Source organism: Hyla sarda, unplaced genomic scaffold (assembly GCF_029499605.1).
Source record: "Hyla sarda isolate aHylSar1 unplaced genomic scaffold, aHylSar1.hap1 scaffold_18, whole genome shotgun sequence".
Classification (NCBI taxonomy): Eukaryota; Metazoa; Chordata; class Amphibia; order Anura; family Hylidae; genus Hyla; species Hyla sarda.
Window position 1 is genome coordinate 807,870 of NW_026608445.1, and position 12,319 is coordinate 820,188.

At 44.6% G+C, this 12,319-nt stretch overlaps 1 protein-coding gene across 1 annotated transcript in view; it reads left to right on the top strand.

Moving 5' to 3' along the window:
- Positions 1–12,319, top strand: part of LOC130313972 (olfactory receptor 2G3-like) — a 79,820-nt gene that overhangs the window by 40,068 nt on the left and 27,433 nt on the right. The window lies entirely within an intron of this gene.

The following is a 12,319-nucleotide window of genomic DNA, read 5'->3' on the forward strand; positions in this document are numbered from 1 at the left end:
AACTAGTGTGCCATGTGGGGCTTTTTTTTGCTGTTCTGGCACCATAGGGGTTCCTAAACGCAACATGCCCCCCAAAAACCATTTCAGCAAAATTTGCTTTCCAAAAGCCAAAATGTGACTCCTTCTCTTCTGAGCATTGTAGTGCGCTCACAAACCACTTTACGTCTACACATGGGGTTACAACTTTTGGGGGGCATTTTCTCCTATTACCTATTATTTGGTGAAAATCTGCATTTTAGTGGAAAAAAAGATTTTTTAATTTACACATCCAAATTCACTGAAAAGTCATCAAACACCTGTGGGGTATTAAGGCTCACTATACCCCTTGTTACGTGCCATGAGAGGTGTAGTTTCCAAAATAGTATGCCATGTTGGGGGGGGGGTTGCTGTTATGGCCCTATAGGGGCTTCCTAAATGTGACATGCACCCCAAAAACCATTTCAGCAAAATTCACTTTCCAAAATTCCATTGTCGCTCCTTCCCTTCTGAGCCCTTTAGTGCACCCACAGAGCAATTTGCATTCATATATGAAGTATTTCTTTACTCAAGAAAATTGTGTTACACATTTTGGGGGGCTTTTCCTCGATTTACCCCTTGTGAAAATTCAAAAACTGGGTCTACAAGAACATGTTAATGTAAAAAAATTGAGATTTTGAATTTTCTCCTTCATTTTGCTGCTATTCCTGTGAAACACCTAAAGGGTTAAAGGAGTAGTCCGGCGCACACTTTTCTCATTTTATCCCGTCCGGGCTGCAAAATAAAAGAAAACAAACTTTCTCTTACCTGCCAACGAGCCCCCGGAGCTCTGGTACACTCCGGTACAGGTGTTTGGTCCCCGGGCTGTATTCTTCTTACTTCCTGTTAGCCCGGCACGTCACACGGAGATTCAGCATATCACCATCCGAGGCGGGACATCGCTGCGGCCAGTGATAGGCTGAAGCTCCATGTGGCGTGCCGGGCTAACAGGAGGTAAGAAGAATACAGCCGGGGACCGAACACCTGTATCGGAGTGTACCAGAGCTCCGGGGGCTCGTTGGCAAGTAAGAGAAAGTGTGTTTTCTTTTATTTTGCAGCCCGGACGGGATAAAATGAGAAAAATGCGCGTCGGACTACTCCTTTAACAAACTTTCTGAATGTAATTTTGAATACTGAGGGGTGCAGTTTTTATAATGGGGTCATTTATGGTGTTTTTCTAATATGAAGGCCCCTCAAATCCACTTCAAAACTGAACTGGTCCCTGAAAAATTCCGATTTGAAAATTTTGTAAAAAATTTGAAAATTGCTGCTGAACTTTGAAGCCCTCTGATGTCTTCTAAAAGTAAAAACATGTCAACTTTATGATCCAAATATAAAGTAGACATATTGTATATGTGAATCAATATATAATTTATTTGGTATGTCTATTTTCCTTACAAGCAGAGAGTTTCATAGTAGGAAAAATGCTAAATTTTGATGAAAATTTACCATTATGTTAAAGTGGAATATTTCACAAAAAAACTATCTTGGAATCATAAGTAAAAGCATCCCGGAGTTATTAATGCTTAAAGCGACAGTTGTCAGATGTGCAAAAAATGCTCTGGTCCTTAAGGTGAAAATGGTCTGGGTCCTTAAAGGGGTTCTCCGGTGCTTAGACATCTTATCCCCTATCCAAAGGTCCCTCCGCTGGGACCCCCGTGATCTTGCACGCCTCCGCCCCGTGTGACCTCACGGTCTGCCCCTCAATGCAAGTCTATGGGAGGGGGCATGACAACTATCACGCCCCCTTCCGTAGGCTTGCATTGAGGGGCGGAGCGTGACGTCACATGGGGGCAGAGGCGTGACGTCACACGCCGTCGGCCCTGTGGTCGCCGCTAATCAGACCCAGAGCGAACATGCTCCGGGGACTGATTACAAACGGGGTGCTGCGTGCAAGATCACGGGGGTCCCCCGCGATCAGGCATCTTATCCCCTATCCTTTGGATAGGGGATTAGATGTCTAAGCACCGGAGAACCCCTTTAAGGGATTAAGGCCAAAATGGTATAAAAAAAAAAAGGATATATAAAACAAAAGTTTTCCCTATTATTTTGCACTCAATTCCCCATAATGACATTAGTAGGACAAAAGTAAAAATATAATGTTAGAAATATTTACAAATTTATTGAAAGGGACAAATTAAAATATTGCATTGACACAAGTATTTAGACTCTTTATTCAGTTCTAGAAATGAGCAAGCCGAGCCTTGCATATCTAGTCTCACTCAAAATGTTTAATATTGCCAGGCGTGGCTTGCAAGAGTCTAGCAAAGGCAGTAATAATAGCATAAGGGATGAGAAACACATGGTGTTTTGATGCGTGAATGAAAGAAGGAAGTATTGGGAACATTGAGATGATCTCAGGGTAGTTTAGCATACCTTGCAGGTATCAGCAAAATCACATTACCTCAGGTTATCGAATCATTGCTTTGCATTGTGTACCATGCAGCTCTCAGACCATTGAGAACACAGCATAGGGGTGTGTTTAAAAGGTAGATAAAGATCTATGAATTGAATCTGCCAGTTTAGACAGAGAAAGGTGAGAGAGCAAGAACTACTGAAACCAGAAAACCTTCACAAACCCAATAAAATGTTAAAGCAAGCTTATCAAAGCATTATGCAGTGAGCTGAAGCATTATTCAGTGAGTCACCATAAGTGCTGTGTCCAGTTAGGGCACTACAAATCCCAGTAAGCAGTAAACAAGCCCATAAAAGCTGTTCCATTGCAAGTAGAGCAAATCATTGATCAGTAGGCTAACCTCAGACATTAACCTCCTGTCACCTGCAATGCTGTGTCCAGTTGGTGAACTATAAATCCTAGCAAGCAGTGAACGAGCCCATGAAAGCTATCACAAAACAATACATAGCAAGCTGAGCAAACCAGTGGGCTGACCTGTATGTTAACATAAATACACGTTAAACGTGTAGTCAACTTTAAATACACATTTTAGGCCAAGTTACTTGTATTTTCTGGGTTAAATCAAACATATCGTATTCCTGCCTAGGTTTAACACATCTACACATTAAAAAGCATTGAGAGTGAACCCAATATAGCCATATAAGAACAAGGTACTTGTATTTTCTGGGTTTAAATGAACATATAGTATTTCTACTTGGGTTTAATATAGCTATGCATTTAAAATTAGTGAGAGTGAACAGGAAAAAGCAATCTAAGGCTTGGTTATGTGTATTTTCTGGATTTAATCAAACATATAGTATTTCTATGTGGAATTAACATAACTGTGCAATTCAAGCATGGAGTGTGAACTCAGCATAGCCATCTCAGGGAAAGTTATGTGCATTTTATGGGTTTAATCAAACATATAGTATTTCTACCTGCGTTTACCATAACTAAACATATAAAAACTTTAAAAGTTAAGGCGGAACACCCATCTAAGGCTAAGTTACATATGTTTTCTGGGTTTATTTGAAAAATAAATAGTATTTGTAGCTGGGTTTAACATAGATATGTGTTTTTTTTAACATTGAGAGTTAAAAATATACCAGAAGGCGAGTGACAAATCACCCCAAAAACATAAAAAACTATCTCCAAATCTTTTTTTAAAAATAAAAAATAGGTAAATAAATTGTTAAATGGAGGAGAGGACAGAGCACCCCAGCCATGTCCTCTGCCAGTAAGAATGTTGGTTGCGGTGGTGGTACCGGCACCAGTACAGGTAGCAGCAGCAGCCAAGTGCCTGGTGGTAGTAGTAGCAGCCACGTCCGCAAGCAAAACTTCTGTCTTCCAGGGGGCTATGTGGTTTTGGAGGATAGTATGCTCCTTGTGGACTGACTGACTCATTTTAGGTCTTCTCATAAGGAGGAAGAAAAGTCTGACAATATGATGTTGAGCCATGTGTCATTGGATTCTATTAGCCACAGGGAGGATTTGTGTCACAGTCAGATTTAGAGTGTTCATACTAAGAGGAATGGTGGGGACGATGAGGAGAAGTTTGATGATGAGGATGTCAGCAGATTAGTAGCAGGTGATGGCAATGCTGCTGCATGTGCAGGCTTGCGATAAAAGCGTTCAAGAGGAGGAGTACAGTCGAGTTGTGGTATACCTATTTCTTTAACCCCTTAAGGACCTTTCAGTTTTTGCACTTTCATTTTTTCCTCCATACCTATTAAAAATCATAACACTTTCAATTTGGCATCTAAAAATCCATATGATGGCTTATTTTTTGCGCCACCAATTCTACTTTGTAATGACATCAGTCATTTTACCCAAAAATCTACGGCAAAATGGAAAAAAAAATCATTGTGCGACAAAATTGAAGAAAAAATGCCATTTTGTAACTTTTGGGGGATTCCGTTTCTAAATTTTTCGGTAAAAGTTACACCTTATCTTTATTCTTTAGGTCCATACGATTAAAATGATACCCTACTTATATAGGTTTGATTTTGTTGTATTTCTGGAAAAAATCATAAAATTGTCATCTTCTGACCCCTATAACTTTTCCGCGTACGGGGCGGTATGAGGGCTCATTTTTTGTGCCGGGATCTGAAGTTTTTAGTGGTACCATTTTTGTATTGATCAGACTTTTTGATCGCTTTTTATTCATTTTTTCATGATGTAAAAAGTGACCAAAAATACATATTTTTTTGCACGTCTGCCATTGACAGCGCGGTTTAATTAACAATATATTTTTATAATTCGGACCTTTCCGCACTGGGTGATATCACATGTGTTTATTTTTATTTACACAGGGGGGTGATTCAAACTTTTATTACGGAAGGGGTTAAATGATCTTTAATAACTTTTTTTTTCACTTTTTTTTTACAATGTTATAGCTCCCATAGGGGGCTACAACACTGCACACACTGATCTTTTACATTGATCTTTATTATCCCATAGGAAAACATAGATCAATGATTCTGCCGCTTGACTGCTTATGCCTGGATCTCAGGCACTGAACAGTCATTCGGCGATTGGACACCAGGAGGCAGGTAAGGGGACCCTCCTCGTGTCCTACAGCTGTTTGGGATGCCGCGATTTCGTCGCAGCGATCCCGAACAGCCCCCTGAGTTAACCGGCAGCAGTTTAGTTTCACTTTAGACACGGTGATCAACTTTGAACGCCGCGTCTAAAGGGTTAATAGCGTGCGGCACTGTGATCAGTGTCGTGTGCTATTAACCACAGGTCCCGGCCGTTGCTAGGTGCCGGGCCCAACCCGCTATGACACGGGGCCACGCCGTGGCCCCTACGTTATAGTAAGGGAGAGGACTCAGGACGTACCGGTACGTCCTTGGTCCTTAAGAGGTTAAGATCTTCTTCACTGTGGAAGTGTTTTTTTCCTATTCTACCAGGCACACTGCCGTCTCTGCATAAAGAAAGTGAGGCATAGCCAGTGTCTGAGTTTAGGAATTATGGCTCAACGTAAGCACATGGTGAGGCATCACAAGGCCTGGCTAAAAGTATCACTAGCCCATCAATGTCTGCTGTTTGCTGGCTACAGCTATTGCTGCTAAGTCCACCAATGCCTTCTGATACTGACATGCATATTGTGAGCATAAGGGAAAAAAATGAGTACTGGATAGTCACACTTTAAGACCCTCAGTACAAAGCCAGAAAGGAAGAATTTTTTTTTACCGTCTGAGAAGAAATTTTATTTTTATAGGAACAAGCTATGCCGTCATCTTGCCACGGCTTTCTAACAACAAACACCTGCCAAACAGAGTTCATCGCTCTGCTTCTAGTTGAGTCAAAACTCCACTTCCTCTTCCTGCAATACCTCTGCGAGAGGCTGGAGCAGTAGCTGAAACTTCATGTTGGTGTACACGATGATGAAAAAGTTTTTAAATCTGGTATTCCTACCTGACGTCAATCATCATCATCAAGGAGATGCACTGCTACTACTAGGGATGAGCAAATCGAATCTGACGAATCCAAATTCGTTACTAATTTCAGGAATATCTCCGCGATTTTATTGCAGGAATCGCTTCATTAAACTCCATTTGATGCGGTCCAGGCTCCAGGGCATCTAAGATGGCGGCTTTACATGTCAGGACATGGGGCAAGGAACGCTAGAAAGGTGGGAACATGGGTAGGCGGGATGACCCTGAATCACATGCAGCAGTCACATCAGCATTTTATTTCAGAGAGAGAGGGACAGAGAGCATTGTGTGTTGCACAGAAAAGCACATTTACAGCAGCTATTCATCTTAAGCCCATATCCAGCCTAGAAGCACTGATAGGGAAGGGAGAGCGATTGAGAGAGAAAGTGCAATTTTAGGTGTAGCACACAGCCCATACTGTTAAAGTCTTAAGGGCCTAGTTACTGTGAAAGGCCACCCAAAAGTATACACCTGCTGGTGTTGTAGACAAATACTGTTTTAAGCGTAGTGGAGCGTATTGTTCCTCCCCTCATATACGCACTAAGTATGTAAGGCAGAGAAGTGCCAGGACGTGCACAGAGGAGTGGCAGAGGCTTAAATTCATGAGGCACAGGCAGAGGTGGCAGCAGACTAGGGGCAAGTGGCAGCAGGAGTCGCAGCGAGAGGCCTGAGTCACGGTATCAGCCAGCGGTAGGTCATGTCTCGACCAGCAACGCATCTGCTGTCATCGATTGGTTAAAACGGTCATCCACTTCATCACAAGTGATGAACACCCAGTCAACAGTCAACAGTTGGGGGATTCCTCAGACACAACCCTCAGTTGGCATGGCCCTGGAGCAGTCCCTGCCCTCCAAATGCTCTTCAATCCCCAAAGAAGGATCATATGTTGTGGGTTCAGCTCCACTATTTAGTGAGTACGATCTACATGAGGACAGTCAGCAGCTACTGCCCAGCCAAAAAGTGGAGGACACATCCGCCGCTTCCTCCGCTAGGCAGGCAAGTAGTGATGAGGAGAGTGGCGTGGGAGATGGTGTTGTGAGCATTCAGGCTCCTGAAGCAGACACTGTTGAGGAACCTGAGGAGGACATCAGTGACATGCAGACACGACTCGATGATGATGAAGCCAATCACACTTGGGAGCCAGGTGTAGAAGGGGCTTCATCATCATCAGGAGAAGAGAGTTGCAGGTTGTCCATGAGGCAGCAACTGAGCCAGCAAAGTGGTAGCATGGTTGGGAGTCAGTATGGTGGCAGAAGTGGGAAGCCTGGAGCCAAACGTGCCTGGGGGAGACCACCTGCTTTGCGGCAGCCTACCTTCCCGGGAGGTAATGGAACACGGGTTCCAAGAGTCGGCGGAAGTAGCAGTCAATTAGTGTGGATTGTTGGGGGGAAAATCAGCTACTCGGTGGTGTTGCAGTTTTTCATCAAGCATCCAGAGGATGTTAACCTGGCCACATGCAAGATGGTGAAGATGAAGCATTACTAGGGCCCCAATGTTGGCACCACGACCCTGCATCAACCCATGCAACATCATCATAAAGCGGCCTGGGAAAACCGTGGCTCTGATGCGGTGGTCCAGCCCGTAGCATCACCCAGTGTTTCAGCCAACCAGGAATCCACCACCTCAGCCGAAGGGAGCTGTGTGTCATACCCTCCTTATGTCGCTCCAGATGCTCCTGCTCCTCCTACTTTGAGTGAGTCATTCAGCCAGCAATCCATCGGTGAAGCCATGTCGAAGAGACAACAGTATGCGCCCACTCATTCAACAGCACAGAAGCTGAATGTGCTTCTGTCCAATTTGTTGGTGCTGCAGTCCCTCCCTTTTCAAGTGGTGGATTCTGCACCTTTCAGAAAACTGATGGCTTGTGCCGAGCAAAGGTGGAGAGTCCCAAGCCGTCATTTGTGAAAAAGGCAGTACCAGCCCTGCACAATTTTGTGGAACAGAAGGTGGGCCAGTCCTTGAGCCTGTCAGTGTGTACCAAAGTGCCTGGCAGCGCCGTTGTGTGGAGCTGTAACTACGGTCAGGGACAATACATGTCCTTTACGGCCCACTGGGGGAATGTGGTTCCTGCACAACATCAACTTGAATAGGTCACGTCGCTTCTGCCTCCACACTCCCAGGCTGATGGTCCTGCAAAAGAGTGCGACTCCGCCTCCTCATCCTCCCCCATGTCCTCATCCTCCACTGCACGGACAAATCTCAGTGCCCCTCCAGCATACCATGTGTGCAGGGCACGGCAGTGTCACGCTTTTCTTCACATGGTTTGCCTTGGCGAACTGAGTCACACAGGGGGAGGAACTTCTAAAAGTGATTCATCAAGAAATCGAATCATGGCTTACTCCATGCAAACTGGAAATGGGAACCATGGTGACCGACAACGGAAAGAACATCTTGCCTGCGCTGTGTTAAGAAAGCTTGAGCCATGCGCCATTCATGGCACACATGTTCAATCTGGTTGTCAAACGGTTCCTGGAGGATTCCCCCCATCTGCAAGACATCCTAACAATGGGAAGGGAACTTTGTATGCACTTCAGCCACTCGTACACCGCAAAGCACACCCTCCTTGAGCTGCAGCGTCAGAGCGGTATCCCCCAACATAGTTACATAGTTACATAGTTACATAGTTAGTACGGTTGAAAAAAGACATACGAACATCAAGTTCAACCAGGCCCTATGGTCTTGTTGGGCGGCTACCACCTCTAGGCTCTGTCATTGTGCTGCCATGTGATCTTCTTGTTATATTGGGTTTTGTGGTCATACCATATTAGTTCAAAGTAAACGCTTTGGGCACCCGGGGCATTAAACTTGTGAATCTAATCAAAATCTTCAATTTAAATTTAAAAAATCTTTTCAATCTTTTCAATTGTGAAGCCCTATGCTCGTCAACATATATTACCTGTGGAATTACCACAAGAATCCAATGAAACAGGTTGGAGCGATAACAATGAACCAAAACTGATCAAATTAAACATTCACAGTTTCACAGTAGGGGTGGGGGGTACTGAGAGGCAGGGGCTGGGACAGGTGGTAGCTCGCCTCGAGGCGGACCGCCAGCTCAATTTTAAGATATAAGCACAAGCTTTTTCACTGCAATAACTTATAGCAGTATCCACCCACTTATCCAACATGGCAGAAGCTGAATGTGCTCCTTTCCAAGTTGCTGGGGCTGCAGTCCCTCTTTTTTGAAGCGGACACTCAAAAAGGAGCATGGGGGTGCTCTGAGAGGCAGGGCCTGGGACAGGCAGTATCTGTCCTCGTGGCAGACTGCCAGCTCGATTTTAAGATACAAGTGCAACCTTTTTCACTGCAGCAACTTATAGCAGCATGCGCCCACATATCCAACGGTGCAAAAGCTGAATGTGCTCCTGTCCAAAATGCTAGGGCTGCAGTCCCTACTTTTTGAAGTGGACACTCTGTCATGAGCATGGGGGTGTGCTGAGAGGCAGGGGCTGGAACAGGGGTTAAATCGCCGTGTGGCCTCATGGCAGAGTACCAGCTCGATGCTCACCTCAAACTTTTTAAAAAAATGTTAAAAAATTCAATTAAAAAATCTTGTTAATCACTTTAATTGTGATGCCATATGGTCTTGCGACCCTGCCGCCACATCCAGATACTCTGTAACAGTGATTATAATAGCAACGCTTGTTATCTGTATGTCATATTGAATAACAGTATTATTTCACTAACACAGTGTTACACTATGCACTCCGGCCTCACACGCTGGCCGTGGGCACATGGTCCCCTTACCTTCTGTTGCCAACAGGGCTGGGACTCGCATCGCGGGACGCGCCCGCATGCGAGCCCCAGTCCGTCACTCTCCGGTTGTTTCTCCTGCCTCTGCCTCAACCTATCTGCTCTGGCGCGCCTGTCCCCGTCCCTTAGGGCGTACGCGCAACGGAGCTTTAAGATGTAAAGGACAGTACGCACATTAGTGTAACCACCTGTGGCTTGTTTATAAATATCTCCACCCTCCTCAGTTCTCTGCTGGATCTTTGTTGCCTTGTGCCCTAGAGAAAGCGTTCCATTGTTTTGCCTTGCCGTGTACCAGATCTCCTGCTCTTGTGACTTGACCTTGCTCCTCTGCCGCCTGCCAACTGAACTCCTGCTAAGTCCTGACTACGCTACTGTGCCGCCTGCCCTGACCTACTGCTATCCAGACTACGAGGGGTAGCGACCTGGGTGTCGCCTGCAGCTGCAAGCCCATACTGCTTTGCGGCGGGCTCTGGGGAAGACCAAAAGCACCTTAGACTCCACTCCCTGGTACGGTCCGAGTCATCTGCCACACAGGTCCAGTGGATCCACACACATCGGAGTTCCTGTCTTCAGAAACATGAGTGTTACACACAGCACACTATCTATGCATGTTATATATATATATATATATATATATATATATATATATATATGTATATATATTACACCCTAAAGCAAACCCCAAAATAGTCCCCCCAAAAACGTCAACTTGTCCCGCAAAAAAAGTAAGCTCATTAGTGTAACCACCTGTGGCTTGTTTATAAATTCCTCCACCCTCCTCAGTTCTCTGCCGGATCTTTGTTGCTTGGTGCCCTAGAGAAAGCGTTCCATTGTTTTGCCTTGCCATGTACCAGATCTCCTGCTCTTGTGACTTGACCTTGCTCCTCTGCCGCCTGCCAATTGAACTCTTGCTACGTCCCGACTACGCTACTGTGCCGCCTGCCCTGACCTACTGCTATCCAGACTACGAGTTGCCTCATCCCTCCTGTGCCTCGCATCTCCTCAGTCACCTGTGTGTTCGAGCCGTGCCAGGGGTAGCAACCTGGGTGTCGCGTGCAGCTGCAAGCCCATCCTGCTTTGCGGCGGGCTGGTGAAGACCAGCGGCACCTTAAACTCCGCTCCCTTATACGGTCCGAGTCATCTGCCACACAGGTCCAGCGGATCCAAATACACCAGAGTTCATTTCTTCAGAAACGTGAGTGTTACACACAGCACACTTTCTTTGCGTGTTATATATAATACACCCTAAAGCAAACCCCAAAATAGTCCCCCAAAAACATCAACTTGTCCAGCAAAAAAAGAGTCCTCACACAATTGCGTGAGTGAAAATATAAAAAAAATGATGTCTCACAGAATAAAGCGACTTAAAAGATGATTTTTTTTAGAAAAATAGTTTTTATTCTATAAACGAACTAAATTATTTTAAAAAAGTATATAAAAATTGGTATTGCCATAATCGTATCAACCTGCAGAGTAAATTTATACCGTATGACGAACGACCTAAAAAAATTAAGGAACAACTGCAGAATAGATTTTTTTTATGTGTACCACCCCATAAAAAAATAATAAAAAACGTGTCACATGTACCCCAGAATGGTACCAATGAAAGCGTCAACTTGTCTCCCAAAAAATATTTTTGCACCCCCAGGCCTCTGCAATTTTATATGATGCCAACAAAATATTCTAAACTAAAAGGAGGTCCCAAAATCCACACAGCACACCTTCATGTCTGAGGCCTGTGCAGGGCTGCCATCAGAAATTTCAGGGCCCCTTACACAGCTCAAGGCCTGGGCCCCCCTGCTCCCCACCCAGGGCCCGGGAATTTTATAATGAGCAGCCCATTTTTTTTGGTGGGGGTCTGACTGCTGAGACCCCCACCGATTACCTTGGTTGAAGTTGTTCTCCAGTTGAAAAGCTAAAACTCCCATCATGTCTGGAGAGCCTATGGCAATGGGAGTTGTAGTTTTGTAACAGCTGGAGAGAAACAGATTGGACACAGTTTTACCCACCATAACTGCAGAATTTACAAGTGACTACAGTTCTGATGGGACAGTCAGGAGAATACACAATTATATTAGTGACCTGAGTGACGTCTTCTGACTTGAGTGATATCTTCTCTGTTATCTTTTCTTCTTCATCTGGTCCAGAGACAAGGTCTTCCTCCAGCTCCATCTTCTCTGCAGAGTCTGACATCCAGACATCATTGGCTCCTCACATTGTCAGCAGATCCTCATGCTCTGCATGAAGACAGTAATCATTACACCTTGCCAGAAAGTGTACCCTAAATAAAATACTGCCCCACACTGTACCCTAAATATAATACTGCTATACACTGTATCCACTGAATATAATCCTGCCACACACTGTACCCTGAATATAACACTGCCACATACTGTATCCACTGAATATAATCCTGTCACACACTGTACCCTGAATATAATACTGCCACACACTGTATCCACTGAATATAATCCTGCCACATACTGTACCCCGAATATAATCCTGCCACACACTGTACCCTTAATATAATACTGCCACACACTATAACCTTTGTATAATACTGCCAAACACTGTACCCTGAATATAATACTGCCACACACTGTATCCACTGAATATAATCCTGCCACATACTGTACCCCGAATATAATCCTGCCACACACTGTACCCTTATTATAATACTGCCACACATTGTACCCTGAATATAATACTGCCACAC